Genomic DNA, 21509 nt, shown 5'->3' with positions numbered 1-21509 from the left:
ATAATAATTATCATTATTATTATCAATATTATATATAGAAATATTTTTTCTCATATAAGACGAACAATATTCACCATGAATTTTCCACGACTCGCACCTCGATCTTTTTTTTCTTTCGTCGATCATTTTTTATCCCGATATTCTTTTCCCCCCTTTCTTTTTTTTATTTATATTTTCGTTTTTGTTTCCTCTTAAATATCATATCTCTTATCTGTTGCGTTCTCTCGGCAACGGGTAATAATTAAATTCCTTCGCGGCTTGGTAGCTCTCGTCGACGCCATTAAATCACCAACAGCTAAATCGTTTACTTGAAATTCCTTGGAAAGTTACGAGGCATTATATCGTAGCAGTTTTATGTTTTACGATGACTTACAGGGAATTGGTAAATATCGTATATATAAATAAAACCCAAAAGGAAAAAATGGAAATATATAATAATAATAATAATAATAATATAATAATAATAATGACGACGATGACGACGACGACGACGACGACGACGATGATGATGATGATGATGATGATGATGATGATGATGATGATGATGATGATGATGATGATGATGATCATGATGATTTCTGAGACAGAAGAGAAGCGAGGAGAGACGGTGAAAATGCGTTTTCTACTTGCTCATCGAAGGGGAAAGTCTGACAAGAAAAATATTTCATACGTACGTATGTATGTAAGTACATATATACGTACATAGGTAATACATACTTACGTTGTATTCCGATGAAAAAGATTATCTTTTTAATATTTGTTTTTTTTTACTTTTCACTCTTTTTTTTTTAATTCTTAATTTCTTTCTTTTTGGTTTTCCCTTCTTTTTCCTTTTCTTAAATTTTTGTTTATCTCGATGCTCGTGAAATTTTCTTGACTTTCTCTCTCTCTCTCTCTCTCTCTCTCTCTCTCTCTCTCTTTCTTTCTGTCTTTTTCTTTCTCTTTCTCTTTCTCTTTCCCACGACACGCGATATCGTTCACGCCTACGGAAAGTTTTAATTACAAAACTTTATTTCAAATCGTTTGCTTTCGTTCGATCCGTGATAAGAATCGTCGATTTGAAATAAATGGAAGATATATTAGTAATTTTTCCTTTTTTTTTTATTTGGATTTCTTGTAGATTTTTGTATTAGGAAAGTGATCGTCCTAGATAGTCGTTTCGGTCGAATCGTAAAGAAATCGAAGAAAAAAATAAGACTAGTTGCTTGTATGCTCTCTCTCCCTCCCTCTCTCTCTCTCTCTCTCTCTTTCTTTCTATGTGTGTTGTGTTAAACATACACGTATTTGTATATATATTTGTATACATACACACATTCGTACTTACGTACCATACTTACATACTATATTTACTTACCATACTTACGTACGTGCTTACGTGTTTTGTATGCGTATCTACGTCCATTGTTTCTTCAAAGAAAAGGAGGCTCCTGACATTGAAAACTATTCGCGTGTCAGTTCTCCAACGTGGCTCGCAATTAGAACTCATGTCTAAGGTTACTTTCTTAGACGTTGAACGTTTATCCCGTACTTACTTACTTACTTACTTACTTACTTACTTACTTACTTAGAAAGGAAGGAAGGAAGGAAGAAAAGAAAGGAAGAAGGAATATTCAATTAGTGAGATCGTTCTTTCCTTTTTCTTCATTTTCGAGGTCAAGCACGAAGATACCCAATTCAGATAAGTTGTATCAAAATTCTATTCGAAATTAATCAATTAATTCGTTCATATTTTCTTTGAATAGATATCTGATTTTCGTTCTATTTTATTGTCCATGTTTTATATTGAATTTAGAAAAAAAAATATATGTATATATATATATATATACATATAAAATTGAGGTTAGATAAATTAAGTTTAACAATAATCGAGTTAATTAATTTTTGTTAGCAGATTTATGATACAGAGGTCAAATAAATTAGATAAAAGTTTCATTAAAGATAAACGAATTGATTAATATTTATTGGCATCGCTAACATATTCTGTATTAATATTTTTCAATCGAATTTAGAAAAAGAAATTATGTAATATCGAAGAAGGAAAAAAGAAAATAGAAACCATCAGTGAAATAAATATCGTATGATATCATAGAATTTTTACGACTTTACAAATTATGGAAGGTATTAGATTTAGGATCGATCCAAATAGCGTGAACGAATTGTACATGATTTATCTATGTACATAGCCAATAAATATACACATACACATACGCATGCACAAATATATGTACATACATACGCGTGTACGTCTACGTATATAGTTATATGAAAATTATCGTGAAAATTTTAATCGTTCTTTTACGACGACGAGAACTACCATGATGATGATGATGATGATGATGATGATGATGATGATGATTCACGATTATTATCGGAACGAAAACGTAAATCTACGAAATAATTTGTTTGTACAAGTGTGCTCCGATACTAGGCACTTTCGTAAATCCTTGTTAGATTTATTCTTCCTTTTTCTTTTTTTTTTCTTTTTTATTTTTTCCCTTCTTTTCTTTCCCTTTCTCTCTCTCTCTCTCTTCCATCCATCCTCTGATCCTTCCTCTCGTTTTTCGAAACTTTAAAATAAACTTTTGAAACCGTCAAGTGTACTACTTTGTATGCGTAAAGTTATATTTAAGATCGTTTCTCGTCTATCAACTTTGAACTAATTTTATCTTCTTCCTTCTCTCTCTCTTCTCTCTCTCTCTTTCTCTCTCTTTCTCTTTTTCTCTTTCTTTTGCTTTTCGATAATCGAACCAGATAGAATATGTATATTACATATATATATTTATTCTCTTTCATTTTCTTCAGTACACACACACATATATATGAATTAAAAAATATGCTAATTAAATATATATATATATTATAATATTATATAAAATATATATAATATTTAATGTTTATTTAGCATGTTTTTTAATTTATATATATATATATATATGTATGTATGTATAGGATTAATTTAATAATATTAGTAATAGTAATAGTAAGTTCATTAAATATTTTACTGATAATAATATACGTAAATATGTTAAACCTCTATAATGCAATTTTTCTTTGCTAAAAAAGAAAAAGTTATACAGTGTGATATTTAAAACGTTCATGAATTATATTAATATAATTATATTATACGCCGTAAAAATAACTCGTGTTTTTAGGAAGCACTTACTTTCGAGATAACTAACTTGAGATAAACTAACTTTGTTATATTTTTGACGAATAGATAAAATAATATCTATTTTTTTTATTTCAGATAATAATAATAATAATAATAATAATAATAATAATAATAATAATAATAATCGCATAATAAACTAACTGTGATATTTATGAGATGAAAAGATATACACGTACATACATACATATATATCTATACATAGGAGTGTTTGATTAAAAATTTCTATGGCATTATAGAGGATATTAATTAAATATTTTATATATACACACATTTATCATTTTTTAAGAGATCTGTTTCCTTTTTTTAAGTATATGTACATGCATAAACACACAGAGAACGATTAGAAACAAGATCTTTTAAACAAACGTATACGTGTTCTCTTTCATAAGAGAGTGATAGATATAAAGATATAGATATAGATATAGATATAGATATATATACATACATACAAAAGGGTAGTCACTGTCAAATGTTTATTAGTGCAAGCTAGGAGGTTTCACCGTGGCCACTTTCAGTGGTTTGCATTTCACCGGTGAAACTCGGATGAGTTCGAACAGGACGAACGTTCTCTTTGTGTTTTATTTGTCTCTTTCTCTCTCTCTCTTTCTCTCTCTCTCTCTCTCTCTCTCTTTCTGTGTGTATATCTTTCTTTCACCCCTTCTCTTTCGATTATATTTATCTTTCCCCTTACTCTTTCTCTCTCTCTCTCTCTCTTTTTTTTTTCTTTCACTGTCTATCTTTCTTCTCTTTTGTCCTTCCACGTGCCTACGTAAACGCACTTACTTTTTATTACAATCACCCAAGCACGTTTCCTTCCACTCTTCAGGTCACCTTTTATATAAAGAGAGAGAAACAACGAAAGCGAGCGTGAATATACTTTCTTTCCTTTAGATCTTGGTGAAGAAGAAGAAGAGATTTCTCAATCCTTGTTCGCGCCAACGTCTCTCTTCTCTTTTGTTGTCGTCTTCGCGTTTCTTCATAATTCTTACAGAGGATCATTTATTTTCTGGGTGACGCGCTTGCGTACCTACATATATAGATATATACTTACACGCGTGTGTGTACTAATAGCAATAATTGCTTTTTATCTTTTTTTCTGTTCTTTTCTTTCCTTTTTGTTTTGTTTTGTTTTTTTTTTTTTTTTGTTTACTTTTTGTAAGATTAAAATTGGGAGAAAAGAAAGGAGGGAGGAAAGGGAAAGGGAAAGAGAAGAAGTAGACAATTTTCTAGTCGTGGGATATTTCGAAATGTATTGTTTAATATTTTTATAGATATAAATGAGATGTAGGAAATATTGATTTTAAGGGTAATATTATTTTTAGATGAATTGATTATTTGGAATAATTAAGATATTGTAGGTAATAGAAAGTATCTATTTTATAGATGATATATTGTTATATATTATAGATGAATATATATCTTTTATACATGATGATACATACATACATACATACATACATACATACATACATACATATATATATAATGCAATATTTTTTTGTTAATAACAAATATGGAAACGAAGCGTTAAAATAGCTGAAGATAGTATTAAATATAAAAAAAAAATGTAGATTTCTAAACATAGAGAAATGTCTCATATATATATATATATATATATATATATATATATATATATATATATATATCATCACATACGTAGATATATAGAGAGACGCATAGATAAAAGTAGCTCGACATACTTTCAAGATACGCATTTTCTTCAACGACGTCTTTTTTTTCCTCGTTTCCTAAGCAACGAAGCGTCACTGAAGTCTCGATATGAGAGTAACAACATGGAATACTTTTCTCTTGTTCGTCGATCGAACAGGAAGTTCATGATGACGAGGAAAAGCGGATTTGACTGGCATACTTTTTTTCCAAAAAAAAAAAAAAAGGGAAAAGAAAATAGAATTCATTTTACAATGATAACGTCGTGATTTGTTTCATTTGTTAATCCTATGTAATTCAATTGTTATTAATGATAGAAAAAAAATAATTAGACTGTTTGTTAGAGGAAAATTACATTGTACATATATGCGCACACATATTTTTAAAAAATATATGATTTCCAAATTACATGAAATTATAGAGGATTAACAATCTCTTCTTCTAAAAAAAAAAGAAGAAAGAAAGAAAAAAGAAAAATAAATAAATAATAATAATAATTCACGCTTATCATGAATTTTTACACAAACGTATCTATATATATATATATATGCATATATCCTTGATCTCATTCTCGCATAAAAAAAAATTACCGAAGAAATAGCGGAAGAGTGAAATTACAAAAAAAAAAAAAAAAACAATAACAAAATCACGACAGAATTATATATATATTCTTTTTTTGCTTTTTTTTTTTTTTTTTTCGAAGAAGTAGCCGGTGTAACCAACCAGCTTGTTTCTTTGTCGTGTTTATGAAGGTAAATGCCAAGTTGGTTCTCTATCTATAGTAACCAGTTTTACTGGAGTTTGCTTATAATCCTTGCATTTCATCTTTACTATCTACACATAAATAAATACATACATACGTACATATATATATATAGGAATAGGGCAGATATTTATATATTTATCAACCTATCTATCTACCTACCTACTTAACTACCTACCTACCTATTTATAAATAAATATCTACGTAATTCTAATCGAAATACCATGAAGAAATTTGTCCTATTATAATTTATCAAGTCTGAGAAATTAATTAGCACGTTAATTGAATAATTTCAAGAATGCTCGCAGGATGTCTATCACGCATCCTCGAGCACACACACATATATACATATATATATACATATATATATATATATCTTTCTTATTTTTTTCTCATTTTTTTCCTTATTTGTTTTTTATTTTAATTTTTTATCTCTCTCATTTCTTTTTTAATAATAATACAATCAGTGGCATGAGCCACCAAGCGAGAAGGAACCAGCCAGTCAGTGAAACGAATACATACATACAATTTCATATAATTTTATATATATATATATATATATATATATATATATATATATATTTCTTTTATCTCTAATAAGAAGAATTTATAATAAAACTTCCGCATTTTTGTTCTTTTTCTTTTTTCTCTCTCTCTCTCTTTCTTTCTTTCTTTCTTTCTTTCTCGCGAAGAATTAGTCAGGCAGGTAGTATCGTTGATCTCTTTGAAGAGTTTAAAACGTCTCACTTGTGATCTCACCGAACTGGTTTCTCTCCTGGCGAGATCAAGGTTTCTAACGTAACAACGAGACATTTTCTCTCTCTCTCTCTCTCTCTCTCTCTTTTTTCTATCTTACTCTTTTTATATATTTTTTTTATTTTATTACAGAAATCGATTCTATCGTCGAATATCACGCGTTACGTCGGAGCAATTCGATTCAGTGATCTTTTTTAACCTTCTTTAATTTTTTTTTCTTGTTCTTTTTTTTTTTTTTTTTTATTATTTAATCATAGTTATATTATTACGTCAATCTTTTAGTCCGAGAAGGTCGAACTTTAGATACGTACTTTCGAAAATGTCAGTTCTGATTTTTGTTATTCGAAAAGTAGTTGGTAGTTATTCGTTTCGAAATAAAATGATTATTGTTTGCTTGTACTTGACAACTTTTTTCTTCTTGTTTCTTTTTCATTTTTTAATTTTAAAACTTCAGATGTCCGTCTATTCGGAAATGTCCGTCTATTTTATTATTCGCCTTTGTTGCAAAGCAACATATACGTTACGTACTGCACATATATTTTAGTATTATATAGTACATTGCAATATATAGCGAACGTTTCGAAATAAAATCATTATCGTTTATTATACTTTGCAATTGTTCTATATTTTTTCTTTCCCCCCCCCCTTTTTTTTTCTTTTCTTGTCCATTTTTTTAATTTTCTTTCAAGTTTTTATTTTGACGATAGTAAAGAAGATAACAGTTTTAGATTGGTGCGATCTATAATTATAGTAATTAATGTTTATCTCTTGTTAAAATCTCGAATCGGTGTTAACGATTCGTTTCTTCGCATATACATGTATATACATGGATTTGTGTGTGTGTGTGTGTGTATATATATATATATATATTTATTTTTTATTTTTTTCTCTTTACTCCACGTTGTTGTTTCCACTTGGTCGTCGTATTCCCAGAAGTTGTAAAACAAGATTGTCACACAGGTCGACCATGGGGTGACGACAAAACGGTTCGTAGCATTGTTTTTCTCTCTCTCTCTTTCTCTCTCTTTTTCTCTCTCTCTCACTTTTGTTACGTAACAGCCGATCTAATCTCACGTTGGGAAATATACACGCGACTTTAATGTCACATCTACGTATATATTATTACTATTACTACTACTACACTAATACAACTAATACTACTACTACTACTACTATTACTACTACTACTGAATCTATTACGACGTCTATCGAGATCGAATTAAATTTAAAATTAAATGTTTAGAAGCTAACATCCACGCTAGACTAACATAATGTCTTCCTGGATTCGAGTATCACGGAATTATGCAAGCATTTCCTACTCTCGTTTTATATTTTCCATTACTAACTACATGTGTGTGTGTGTGTGTGTGTGTGTGTGTGTGTGTGTGTGTGTGTGTGTATAGGTAGGTATATATGTATGTATGTATATAGGTATGTATGTATGTACATCAACGTGGAAATTATGTTAGATATGAAGAAGTATTGTTTTCTTTTTCGTGATCATAATACATTGTGCAAAATGGTATGAATAATTTATATATCGCATATATATTATATATATATATATATATATAATTGTTGTGAATAATTAGTATGATCTTAGATGAATCTTAGAATATCTGTCTATGTGGAAATATGTATATGCAAGTGTATTGTATGTGAAATCTATTCTTTTTTTTTTCTTCTTTGAATAGTCATATGCAAGTAAAACATTATTACGCATTAATTAAACAATCAATATATGCTGCACGAAAATGTAGATTTATTCTATGAAATATATGTATATGTATACATATATATATATATATATATTTTTTTTATGGACATGCATTTTATACAAAATGATGTTTTTTAAAAAAAAAAAGAAAAACGAACGAGTAACATGGGTTATATGAAAATATAAATTTATTTTGTATAGAATATATATACTTTTTTTTTTTATAAATTTCCAGTGCATCTTATAACCATAATTACATATTAATTAAAACTAACATGTGAAGTATATTTACATAAAGGAAAAAAATCACGGAAGAGATGATCCTTCACGTTACTCTTATTATACTTACACAGTATATATTATATTGTAGACAAAGTGTTTCGTAAAAGCCTTTGAGATGTCTTCCTGAAGAAAAAAGAAAAAGACAGAAAAAAAGAGAGAGACAAAGAGAAGCTTCCCTTTCACCTTTCTTTCTTTCTTTCTTTCTTTCTTTTTTTTTTTTTTTTTCATTTTAATACTTAATTAGAACTCGCTTCCTTAATTGAAACGTCGCGCGAGGTCGATCATTTTTTCCCAAATTTTTCTTTTCTTTTTCTTCTTTTTTTTTTTTCCCCCCCTCATAAAATTATTAAATAAAAAAATCCATATTTACATCAGCGTCATTTATTTATTTATATATTCATTTATATACTTTTTTTTCTTTCTTCGTCTCGTACAGAGAACATATATCATTTACAGTATTTTAATTGAGAACCAGCACGAGCCATATCCGGGCTGGAATAACGGTGCGTTTTTATTATTACCACGTCAGCCTGAAAACAATCGTCATCATCAGCACAGTCTCGAGTCTACTCGTATTCATTTCTTTTTTCTTTTTCTTTTTTTCGTCTTTTTTTTTTTTTATTACCCCTTTCACCCAACCCCCTTCTCGAATAGATCGTAATGTTTCGTAAAAAAAAGTGATCGTACATTACAGATCTATTTTCGTTAGTTTTCTCATGCATACTAGATACATTTAAAAAATTCGCGAAATCATTTAGAAATCTATTCGTTCGATGATTCATGAAAGTTAATTAATAATAATAAGAATAATAATGGCAATAATAATATTGGGTTAGTCCAAATAAGTAATATCGAAAAATTGTTTAATGCTATGTGTTTTAAATAAATAATATTAGTATTTTTTATTGGGAAAAGAGAGAAAAGATATTTCGTATGTATCTAAAAAATAAATAACACCGTACGGTATTTTCTTTTATTTAAAAATTGTCCAACAGCCTTTCAAACAAATCTTACATCTTTTCAGTATTTTGTTTTAATGAAGGAAAAAGAAAACGAATGAAAAAAAACAAAAAAAAAAAAAAATTGAATATATTAAATCAATCAACATTTGTGAGTTAGAAGAGTAAGTAGTAATTATGTTCGCTCAAACATTTTTGATATTTAAATAAAGAAAATATCAGCATTCTTTCTATCAGCAAAATTTCAATATTACTTATTGATCAAGATGATATTATAAATAATAGTCGTGCAGAAAAGATCGAGTGAATTATTATTATTACGTTTACGTTGAATTCGTTTATCAAAAATTTCTCAAAGTCTACGATCTAGCATGTATTTGAGAAAACAATATAACAAAAACAACAATAATATTAACATTAATAAAAATAATAATAATAATAATAGTAGTAATAATAATAATTGATAAGTAGATTAGGAAGGAAGGAAGGAACGGTAGGATGTAATTTATGACTTTGTAGGCGTTCTCTAAGTTCTATTCTTCCGTGATCGATGATATCTTCGACTTCTAATAATCGACTTCCATTCATCGTTGTAGAGCGTTTATTATTAGCCGACTTGTGAATCGTACAGACAGCGTATATTCGATCTTTCTTCTCGCGCGCGCGCGCGCGCGTGTGTGTGTGTGTGTATGCGTATATGCACGAATGCGGTTGATGCATACAAATGTACACACGTATGCATACGTTTTGCTATGTATCGACACTTTATCGTCGAGAATCACGATCATCGAAAGGCGAACGATTAGGTTTGCGAACGCGACAAGAGAACTCAGTGGTTCTCAATTTTGATATGAATGAAATTTCGGAAAATCGTGCAGAAAGATTTATTTCAGTATAAATAGTATCTGTGTGCATATATAGTATATGTATGTATGTATGTATTTATAAATGTGAGAATATTTGGTAATTTAGTATGTCTAATTAGTCTGAAAAAATTTGTTTAATTAGATACCATTGTTATGTAACAATGCGTTAATCCGATTAGAATCTTCTTTTTATGTGTCTTTTGTTACTGTTTCTTTCTCCTTAAACGATGTATATTTTATATATATATATATTCGTATGTCTATGTGTATAAAGAACAAGAAAAAAAAATTTATATATGTATATATATATATTAGAATGTATGATGTAATGTTGGAAGAAGCTGAGAAAGAGGAATATGAGTTTAAAAGATGATTGGGAAACACTGAAGTAGGAAGTTCGAAGTACGGATCGCACGATAGATGTGAAAATGATTTACTTGGATTAGAAATCGAGGCGAGAAGATTTTCTATCTCTCTGTATTTATCGTTTCCCTTTTTTATTATTTTTTATCATCTTCGTATAGTGATATATAAAACGCGATCACGATTTTGTATTATCAAAGTTATCGATTTTCGATTCGTATATTTCGAATCGATTAGTTACTTTATTTAATCGTTTTTCACTTACATCGAGAGAAAGAGGGAGAGAGAGAGAGAGAGAGAGAGAGAGAGAGAGAGAGAGAGAGAGAGAGAGAAAGTTCGAAAAAAAAATAGAAACGAATTCATTTTCTTCGGTCGTGTGTTATCATTATTAGATCGACTTATTAGAAAATTGCTATCGATTTATATCGAAGAGGAAAGCGATATCGTCGGTATTATACTTCGCTAACTATTAAATTTATAATGTAAACTTTCTAAGCGTATTAGAAATATTTTATTAACTGTATGCGTTTCGTTGCATCTTTTTTGTTTCAGGTAAGACGCATTAAGGACTCGTGTTGCCTAAGCTGAACTAAATCGTGAGTGAGTAGAGAGATTGATGAGTATAATATAATATAAGAAAAAATATATATATGTAAAAAACATAATTCTTTTCGAAAAAGTTTAGAGAATAAAATTTTTAACGAGTAACATGCTTCGAAGTGAAAAAACAAACGGAAATTAATAGTTCAGCTTCTTTCTTTGATAAACTATTAAATCGCGAGTTTTAAATTGAAAAATTTTGAAAGAATAAAAAAGTATAAATAATAATAATAACAATAATATAAAAAGAATTGAATGAAGATTGAAAAATTTGGAGAAAAATTTTTCATTAGGAAACATTCACTTTTGACAAAATAAAAAAAGATAGAAATTATTTGCAATTTTTTTTCTTTCTTTCTTTCTCTCTCTCTCTCTCTCTTTTTTTTTTCTTTTTTAAAAGAAACCATTAATAAGAGTAACGAAAAACGAAGTCGTCGTAAAATTAAAAGGACGAGCGCGCTTTAGGTATGCCGTTTTGGTCCTGGGTCCGTTTGTGTTCTAGAAAGTCGATCGCTCGTTATGCGATTGCAGTAGGTCGGTCGTTACCCCCTAAAGTGATTATCGTTGGTAAGAAAGAAGAATTTGCACGTTGTTGGTACTAGAGATATTTCACAGAGATATAGCATATGATAGTTGAGCCAAAAGGTCGAATCGAATTATTAAATGTCTGTAAGAAAGAAAGAAAAAGAAGATTTCATTTTTCGACTTTTTTTTATCTTATATATTTTTTATCTTTTATCATCTTTTTTAAATTTTAAAAATGAAATATGGTATTTCTAATCGCGCACTCTATACATGTTCAAATATATATATATATATATATATATATATATATATATATATATTGTACAGAGCATCTTGTGTTAGTCGATCCATATTATTAACATTAAATTTAATATTAAATCAATCACGCGTTTGTTAATAATAAATTCCATATCAAGTTAATTTTTTTAATCGATACTGTCTCTGATATTAACGTAATTGATAATAAATGATTAAAAAAAAGAAATAAATAAAATAAAATAAGATTATTTATTATTATCAAAATATTATCGTCGAATATTATCAACGAAACGTTCGGTGTTTTTTAAAATAAGATAGGTACTCCATATATTCGTTTCTCTCTTTATCTCTCTCTTTCTATCATTCTCGTTACGCGATCATTTGCTTCCATTTATTCGTAAACTTCTTCAAGGTCTCGCGATTTTAAAATCACTCGAGGCGATCGTTAACACAATGCTCACATTCACCGTGTATGATTTATGCTCGGACGTTTAGTTCGATGACGCAGTCGAGTTGCTTTTACACTTTTATTCAAGGTAATAAACTCTCTAGTCTCTTAGACGTGGTTTAGATCTCTTACGAAAATCGTAATCAAAATTTTCTATATTTCTTATTATACTTCACCTTCGAAACGAAATAAAACGATCAAACGCGCTTTATTTATTTTATTTATTTGTTTTCTTTTAAATTAATTATTTCTTAACAAACGACACGAGAATGATGCAAAACACGTTGGTGACGAAATTGATTAGAAATTTGTTGGATGATTTTGTAAGAAAAAAAAAAAAAAAAAAAGAAAGAAAGAAAGAAAAAAAAAGTTTCAAACGAAGTGACTGCAAACAACGTCGTATCTACGTCGATTCGAGTAAACACAAACTCCATATGGATAGAAATATTTTTATCTAATACGATTCACACACAGGGAGGATCTAGTTACAAGTATGATTAGACGTTCTAGGGATTAAGTTACAACGAAGATATGTGCTCCGAGACGACACGTATACAATATTAGTAACGTAATGCGATAATATATCGTGTGGATAGTTTTCGCAGTAAAACTCGTGCCGATAGGTGATCAATGCTTTATTATTATTATTATTATTGTTCTTGTTGTTGTTAGTGTTCCTGCATCTTCGAAAACATTTTGTTACGATTATTCTTTAAAGCTGCACGTATTTTTTTTAATTACTGAAACATTTTTTGAAAGCAAAAAGAAAAAGCAAAAGTAATGAAATAAATAAAATTCTTCTTCTTCTTCTTTTTCTTTTTTTTCTTTTTTTTTAATCGTAATTTAACGATTTGATTATTTAGGTGACTAGTCGATCGTTTATTTTTAGAGAGATAGATAGAGAGAGAGAGATAGATAGAGAGAGAGAGAGAGAGAGAGAGAGAGAGAGAGAGAACAAAAAGAAAAAAAAAATTATCAATTCGATGAGGCTTGGTTTATTTGAATGTAATATGATTTTTTAAAGATCTTCAAAAGAAACTTTTCGAAATCTACAAAAAGTCTCTATATCGAACACAATCTAATATAGAAAAAGAACGATTTTATATTTTCATTGAAATTTTATTGTCCGCGATTAAAATGATTAAATAATGATTAGATATTAATATTTTCTTTTACACACGATCGTGCTTTGAGATTACCTTGAGACGTCGTATGTGCTAATGAATTTGTTTAATTTTTTTCTTTTTTTTTTTTTTTCTTTTTTCTTGTAATTCCTTACTTTTTTTTCTTTTTGAGGAAGAAGAAAAAGAAAGTCGACGAACGGAATTGCGAATGAAAATAATTTCAATAGTTAGATATCGACACCATCCACGCGCGAGATTTCACGTCGGGTTTCAAATTTCTCTTCGAGGTGGTATGGAAAAAATGTGATTTATATTCGATTACGTTTCATGGCAGATCGCGGCGTGCCTCTACGTGTGAGTCAGCCATTCTCGTCGAGAGAGCGAACCTTGAACGGAAACGATTATTTGAGCTCTTGTCGAGGTGTTGCCTCTCGTTGCTTGCACTATTTGGCGCCATTTACATTAATATCGATCACTCGATAAACTCTGCTTCCCCGATTCGATTATAATCGAAGATTAATTTACGTAATAGAAATCTCGTTTGATACAATTTTAACTCATCTCGATTATTTTCATAAGCGGCCATCTTATCTTGATAGAGAGAGAGAGGAGAGAGGGAGGGAGAGATTTTATTGAATGAAATTAAAAAAAAAAAAAAAATAGTTATTTATTATCTTTCTTTTTTTCAATCATTACTTTTTTCGGAGGAAAGAATTATTAGTTTGTTAATTAATTTATTAATTCTTTTTTCTTTCTAGGAGTTATTTTTTCTTTTCTCTCTCTCTCTCTCTCTCTTTTTTCTCTTTTGAAAAATTATTACAATGTTTTTTATTATAATTGTTAAGGTTTCTTTTTTCTATCTTCAAAAATCTTGACAAGCTAAGCTTGCAGGTAGAGTCGTTCTTCGTCAACGTCTCGTCGATATTAAATCCTTCGTGAGAAGCCAAAAAAAATTCGGCTTATACGTATATCGACTTGGTGATTTTTATTTAACGCTCTATAGTCTAATTTTTTATCGTATCTATACAAAAAAAAATTATATATATATATATATATATATATATATATAATATTATCGACTATACTTACATTTATAAATATTCTTTTAATACGACCTTTTTTATATCCTTTCTTTTTCTTAACTGAGATAAACAAAAAAGAATATTTAGATTTCTAACAGGGCTAAATTGTGACAAAAAATAAAACAAACAAACAAATAAAAAAGGATAGTTACACGACTTGAAAGTTTCGTAACATTGAAAAAAGAAGAAAGAAAAAAATTCGAAAGATTAAAAGAACGAGGTTAATCAAAAAGAAAAGTAGAATGTGTACTGCCTACGTGGAATAATCGAAACGTCGAATTCAGAAAAGGAAAAATGACAATCGTGCATCCTCCGGAAGCGGATGCACGTCGGCACGCTTGGCTAAGCCATCCCTCCTCTCTCTTTCTCTCTCTCTCACACACACACACACACACACACATACACACGTTGTGAAAACAACTTTACTGGTTCGTTCGTAGTGTGTTGCATAAAATACGTTGGGTACGAGCGTGCTTGCATTTTATATAAGTTATACTTGTGTGCGTACATATGTATATATCTATATATATGTATGTATGTATGTATATATGTATGTATGTATAGTGTGTGTATGTATATATATGTATATATATGTAGGTAGTAGAGATACATGAACGGTCAATTTCAAAGTCGCATTCGCTCGACGATTCGCTTACCTTTACGTGTGCGAGAGATAGAGATAGAAAGAGAGATAGAGAGAAATAGAGAGATATAGAGATAAATAGAAGAGAAGCAGGCAGAAAACGAGCTGGTTCAAGTGTAGCAACTATCATTGAAACACGTTCGGTATACCGACATTATTTCCGGTTGTTTTCCGAACGTCTCTATTCGTTCAACATTGACATAGAATAGTTTTAGGTAAATGAAAATATTAAAGAAGAGAAAGAGAAAGAGAAAAAGAGAGAGAGAGAGAGAAGGAGAGAAAGAGAAAAGGTGAACATATCGTGAAAAATTATTAACACTTTTTTTTTTTTTTTATACATACTTCACGTGTTATAGATTTTAATGGTATTACGGTATTACGGTTTGCATAGATAGAGAAAGAGAATTATTAACACCTTCCGTGTTCATAGTTGTTGAACGATTCGTTATTAATGTGAATAATGTATGTGTATGATTATCGATAATAACGAAAGAAATAATTTATCTTATATTTCTATTGCGCGTTCGCATACGTCATCTATGTTCGTTCTCTTGATCTCCTTCCTCCTTTCTCTTTCTCTCTCTATTTTTCCTTCTTTCTTTTTTTTTAAAACTACCGATCCAACTTTGTTCGAATTTATACATAACTTCAACGACGAGCCACTAAATAGAATATAATTGAATAAAATATAAAAAAATAACTTCTCGATGAATATGATTATCTCGTTACAAAACGATCACGATTGTTTTTAATCGAATAACGAAAGATTTTTATTTTGAAGGAAATTAATATCGTATGAAAAATTCTTTTTTTTTTTGTAAGTATATTTTTGATCGATAAAATGAAAGAATTATGCAAACAAGAAGAGAGAAAGAGAAAGAGAGAAGTGAAAGAGAGTGGTGTATAGAAATGATTGTATAAGTATCAATTGGCATAGATATGCATATGTCGAATTTGAATTTCTCTTTTCTTTTCTTTTTTTTTTTTAAGATTACGATTCGATTCCCTTTCGATTGCGTGTGACAGAGAAAAAGAGAGAGAGAGAGAGAGAGAGAGAGAGAGAGAGAGAGAGAGAGAGAGAGAGAGAGAAAGAAAGAAAGAAAGAGATAATGTTAATGCAGTAAACAGAACGAAGAAGCGAGTATGGTTGTCGTTTTTCCATAAAACGGAACGAAATTAGACAGGGTGGAAAAGGGTGGTGGGGGAGGAGGTAGAAGAGGAGAAGGGAGGAATGAATGATGACACGCGAGGGAGTAAGCCCGGTTATTTGATTACCGTTAGAAAAGAAAGAATAATGCTGATTGTCGTAATATCGTTCGTAAACGTAAGTATATCCACTTTGCGTTAACTTACGTGAAAGCAGGACCGTATATAAGTTACTTTTAAATGCAACATTCTATTATGGTACCTCGAAAGAAAATACAAAGTTCTCCTTTCTCTGTTTTCTTTCTCTTTTCTTCTTCTTTTTCTTCTTCTTCTTTTTTTTTTAGTTCTTTTTTTATAAGTTTTCTCTTGGTTTTGGATTCAGCAAGTATACACTGGACTGTTATTTTCTTGTTTGCGAAGAGTAAGGTCGTTAAAATGTGATCCTTTTTTTTTTTTTTTTTTTTTTCTAATGGTATTTGGGAAGATTGGAAATTGGTGAGAGATTAGAGATAGTTATGTAGTATATTTTTTAATTTTTTTTTTTAAATAAGAATTTACAGAAAGGGAGAGAGAGAGAGAGAGAGAGAGAGAGAGAGAAAGAGAGACGATGGAAATTATTCGATAATTAAGAAAATCTAATAAATTCGAATCTTTCTTATTAAATCGTAATAAACACTGACATTACATCTGTACAGATACTTGAAAAAAAAAATATATATATATATATATATATATATATATATATATATATAAAAGAAAAGAAAATTAAAAAAAAGAAGAAACAACGTTTTATAATGAAAACGTTATGATTTTTAATCGAGCCTACTCGATTCCCGACAAATGAAAAACATTTAATTAAACATTACATCTAATAATAAATGTTATCTATGATTACAAAAGAGAAGAGAACAAACAATAAGATAGACGACCGTCATCCTTGAAGAGTATCTTATCTATCACCATTATCAATTATTTCTTTTATTAATTGGCTAATTGAGAAAGAGTAGAATCACTCGATTCGATGTGTACGAACGAAGTAATCGAGTTGGATTATGAAAAGGACGAAAGAAAAACATAAAAATAATAGAAACAAAAAAGAAAAAAATAATAAACAGAAAAGAAACAAATTAAAAAAAAAAAATAAAAAAAAAACCATATATAAACTATAATATATCATATACCATAAACCATATGCAACGAACAATGAAACAATTAGAAAGAAAATCATTAAAGACATGAAAAAATACAAAGTAAGTAAGTAAGTAAGTAACTTACTAACTACTTGCTTGAATTCGATACTAAGAAGAAGAAAAAAAAAAAAGAAAAAAGAGAAGAAGAAAAAGAAGAAGAAGAAGTAGAAGTAAAAAAAAAAAACGGTGATGGTAGTGGTAGGGGTGTTGATGGAGGAGGTTGAACGGCCTCGTAACGCCTTCAAGGAGGAACGATCGAGACACGCTCGGGTTCTCCACCACCGCCATTTAACCGGATTAGGAAGCCACTTGGAGAAACGAGCGTGCATGTCGCGCGATGTACTCCAGATACGAGTTTGCGAGTATCGTTCGAACCGTATATACATGCACACGTGCATAGATATATTGCAACAGAAATTTTAGAAACATTTATTTGCGTGCGTATGTACGTACGTACGTACGTATGTATATATGTATATTTTGTTAGTAAAGACTATCATATACATATATATATATATATATATATATATATATATTGCAATATAGATATTTTAGAAATAATTTATTTACGTACGTACGTACGTACGTACGTACGTACGTATGTATGTATGCGTGTGTTTCGTCAGTAGAGATTGCATACATCCTTGCACACTCGTTTATTACACGACGTATTTTAGAAGCATTTATTTACGTATATATGTGTATTTATATATGTTTCGTCAGTGTAAAGGCCGTCAAACCCGGTAAAGTCTACCAGCTCGAGTTTTCACGATAATTCTCTCTGTCCTTTTCTATATCTTTTATCCGTCTCTCTCTTTCACTCTTTCTTCTTCTTTTTCTTTTCTTCTTTTTATCTTTCTTCCATTCTTCCTTTCTTTCTTACTCCACAAAGTTTGCAACGTTTCTTCCGCTTCCTGTGGTTACCCGCGGAAGCCGGACAACAAACCGGTGGCTAATTCTAGCGTAGGTGTGTATTATGAAACGTGGAAGAGAGAGAGAGAGAGAGAGAAAGAGAGAAAGAGGGGGTACAACGAGAATTAAAAAATTAATAAAAATTGAGACCTGCGCATATATATTTTTTCTTTTTTTATGATTCTCGTAAAACGATCCTTTAAATGTCATAAATTTTCACAGCTCGCGGTCGTCAAAATCATCAGATTTCAGATTTTATTCGTAGTAATTCGTAATCAACATATTTCAAGTTTCATAATAAGTTTTTCTACAATTTATGATCATCGTGATATCGACATTTTTTTTTTTTTTTTTTTTTTTTTAATTTTCATAATAATCATTGATAATTCGTGTTCACTATGATCACCGTCTTTCAAGTTTCGTAATGAAGTTTTTATAATTTATAATCATTCTAGTATCGTCGTATGTAAAGTTCTATAATAAATTTTTCTACAATTCATTATCATCACAATATCTTCTACTTTTTTTTTTAATTTTCATAACAATTAAGGATTATTCGTATTTATTATAATCATCGTCTTTTATATGTTTACGATAACTGTTCATCATACGTGTTGGTTACAATTGTTATAATTTTAAATGTCGTGGTTATATTGTTCATAATTCGTGATCATTCGAATTATCATCTTTCATAATAAACGTTCATAACTCTTAACGTAATCATCATCATCATCATCATCATCCATCTAATTTCAAAATAAACATTAATAAATTTTTAATAATTAGAACACATGATCTCGTAATCGTAAATGCTCTCGTAATCATACATACATACATACATATAAAAATGTGTATATATATATATATATATATATAAATATACTTTTAAGATTTCATTATGTATGGGATGTTCGTAATTTGTGATTCATTGTAGCCTTGAATGCGATTAAATCGTATCTAATAGTGATTTTGCTCGCGTGCATAGCCGGTAATTTAGCTGTGCATCACATCCATCCATCCATCCATCCATCCATCTATCCATCCATCCATTTGTCCGTCCGTCCATCCGTCCATCTAATACAAAGTCACAGGATACAGGCTCACCTGCTCCAGGACGATGATTGGCCTATTTTGCGCTTGGTTTACAGTTACACGCAATCAGTGGCGCGACGCTAATTTCCGCGGAAGAGCCTCGCCTATGGAGCGTATAAATGAAAATGGAAGAAAAGAAAGAAGGAAAGAAAATAAATAAATTAATTAAAAAAAAAATAAATAAATAAATTAAAAGAAAAGAAAAAAAGATCGCTTAAATTATTCGTATCTCGACAATGTCGTTAACGAGGCAATTATTTTAAACGATCTTGATCATTTAGATAGAATTCAAATTAAATTTCTTTGCTATTTTTTCTTCTCTCTCTCTTTCTTTCCTTCTCATTCTTTCTCTTTTTTTTATTATTCTTTTTATCATTATTGTTCTCCTTCCCGTGATAACAGCAATTAACAAAATAATGCTAATTAGGCGTATCTTAATAACCGTTTGTCACGTGTATATCTTACGCATGAATAAAATACGAATAGAAAAAAGAAAAAGATCAAAAAGGAGAAGAAATATTCTGCTTTTTATGCTGTCGATTTATAGCTTTTTAAAAAAGAAAAATGCATAAATATTAATTTGTCTTTTCTTAATCGTATAGATATTAATATGAATCTATGTGCATGTGTATAAATATAGAACATATGAGGATTTAAAATTGAATATGAAGATGTCTTAGATAAAAATAGATAGAAATTTTTACACGTATGCTCACACCGTTATAGTCATCGTCATCGTCATTTTCAACGCATTTTCAAATAATTTCATGTATATCGAATAGATATTTCCAAGAGCTAAATAAGAACGCGTTTCACTTTTATAAGCGAATCGAAATCCTCGTCGTCGTTCGTGTTACATCGCTTTCACTATCTTTCCGTTCGAAGAGGAGCTCGTACAAATTACATATACACACGCACGCATATAGACACACAAACACGTACACATACACACACAAAGAATAAAAAATCTTCTACGTATATATATATTTTTTTAATTTATGTAATATAAAAAGAAGAACAAACAAAAAAAAAAGAGATTCCTGGGGTTGTTTCGTGACTCGTCAATTTCAATTTTAGGTAGATTTAAATCGAGATGTGCACGCATATATATATATATACATATATAAAAATGTACACCTACACAGATACACAGACAAACAGAAAGTGGCTGTTGTCACGAGATTTTTGTTGAATAAAATTAGGTCGGGGTGTTCTATTGTACCGACAAGTACGAGTTGGCATCTACCTCGTAAAAACGTCAAGTCGATCGAGTTAACATTTATTGAATTTATGGTGACTTAAGCTTTCTCGTTATTTCATTTATTCCTGTGTACTCGTTAAATTTCTACAGGTTTATATACGTTGTTGTTTTTGTTCTATATAGATTAGATAAATGCATAGACTGGCTTTTACTTACACACGAAAGTATCTCCCATGGTGTATTAATTTATTCCAAATGATAATGTATCGTTATATATAAAAATTATAATCTTTGTCCTGATGAATGACGATTCATAAATATATTTCGTATATTTCTAATAATAACGAGTAGGATGATATAATCGAATTTTCGTATAAAAAATGTATTCTAATAAATCTTTCAGCTTTGTAGAAAATTTATATTTCCATTTCCATTCGTATGGAATTGAATTACATTAAAAAAGAAAAGAAGTTAACAAGAACTAACGCATTAATCGTGAATATTATTAATTTTCAATTAATACACTCGAACGATTGAAATATATATTAATTAAGAGTCGAGAGAATAATGAAAAAAAAAATATTTTTTAATTTATTTTTTATTAAAAAAAAGAAAAGAAAAAAAGAAAGAAAGAAAGAGAAGATATATTTTTAACAACAGTATTTTCTCCTTTCGTAAATTTTTCTTTAAATAAGAAAACTTACTTGTTATAATCGTTCATTTTCAACGTATATTTCGTTCC

At 29.4% G+C, this 21509-nt stretch overlaps 1 protein-coding gene across 3 annotated transcripts in view; it reads left to right on the top strand.

The window, feature by feature from the left end:
- The window catches only part of LOC122632154 (kinesin-related protein 3), a 52973-nt gene that overhangs the window by 11856 nt on the left and 19608 nt on the right, over positions 1–21509 (top strand). The window lies entirely within an intron of this gene.

This window comes from Vespula pensylvanica, chromosome 9 (genome assembly GCF_014466175.1).
Source record: "Vespula pensylvanica isolate Volc-1 chromosome 9, ASM1446617v1, whole genome shotgun sequence".
In the NCBI taxonomy this organism is placed as follows: Eukaryota; Metazoa; Arthropoda; class Insecta; order Hymenoptera; family Vespidae; genus Vespula; species Vespula pensylvanica.
Note: the sequence above shows the minus strand (reverse complement) of the source record. Positions and strands in the feature narration are given on the sequence as shown.